Genomic DNA, 1,416 nt, shown 5'->3' with positions numbered 1-1,416 from the left:
TGATGAAATTTGGAAATAGTTATTCTTTATTAATTTCGCATTATAAACTCATAAAATATTTTACATTGTTATTTGTTTTATAATGATAACATAATTTCTTATATAACTAATTGTAACTAACCTTTTAAAACCATTATATATTTGGAAATAAGTATTTGCAAATCAAACATAACTTGAATGATCTAATAGACTCGATTTACTTGGTAATTGCAACTTGCAATTATTAATTCTAAATTTTATATGGAATGGTCATCCTTTAAAATTTGATATGATATTTATATTTGGTAAACTTTTTTTCTTAATTAATTTATTAATATCAATGCTTTCACCCCATACTATACGATATCAAGTTTTAAACTTTAATCCTTAAATCCTTTTTAAAACGTATTTTCATTAAAATAATGTAAGAACTTGTTTTCAAACTATGGCCAAGAAAAGTAACAGTCGGAGATTCGGAAAGTTTAGGAGTCGTTTGGTATCACTGTAAAAAATTAGATAAACAAAAATCAGAAATTAGAAACAGAAACTAAAAACTAGAAACCAACAATCTGTTTGATTAACATTTATAAAATTAATACAAATTAAAAATTTAGTTAAAAAATACTCATTTTTCATCTTTAAATCAAATAATATTATAAAAAAATGATTAAAATGATAAAATTACAAATAAAACACATTAAAAATTTACTATAATAAAAATAAAATTTATTATAATTATTTTATTTAATTGTTCTATTTTTAAAATTTACTTTACAATAAAACTTTATTGGACATGATAATTGAAAAATAGTAAAAGTATTTTATAATTGGTTTTATTATTATATTTTGAAATTTATGTATATTTTTTATTTTAATTATATTTAAATTCTTATGGGCTTTCAATTCTATTTTTAATTTAAAAGTGTATAAAATGAATAATTTAATCCAAAAAAACTATTTTTAGATATTAAAATTTCTGACAACAGGTTGTTAAAAGAATTAAAAACCATAAAATATGATTTTCAATTTTTTGGCAAATAGTTGAAAATCGACAACTGAAACAAAAAATCGACAATAGAAACAAATGCGTTTTTATAATCTATTTCTTCACTATAGAGAAACGGAAACGAAAAATAGGAAACAAAAATGATACCAAACAGACCCTTAGTAGTCAAAAATAATGATTCCAACTAACAACCACTATTATTACATAATATGTACCTTATTATAATGTTATTTCTTAATCTTGTTATATTAATTTCATATATTTATTATCAAATTTATATTATTCGAAATTACTTTTGTAAAGCTTTTTTAAATGTCCTATAAATGTGAGTTTTAGATTGTGATTTCTTACATTGTCAATTAATAGTTTTATGTTGTTTTACATTGTTATTTATCTACATACTATTTATATATTTCTTTATTTGAAACTAA

The sequence above is a fragment of the Malania oleifera genome, chromosome 3 (genome assembly GCF_029873635.1).
Source record: "Malania oleifera isolate guangnan ecotype guangnan chromosome 3, ASM2987363v1, whole genome shotgun sequence".
NCBI classification, from domain to species: domain Eukaryota; kingdom Viridiplantae; phylum Streptophyta; class Magnoliopsida; order Santalales; family Ximeniaceae; genus Malania; species Malania oleifera.
Note: the sequence above shows the minus strand (reverse complement) of the source record.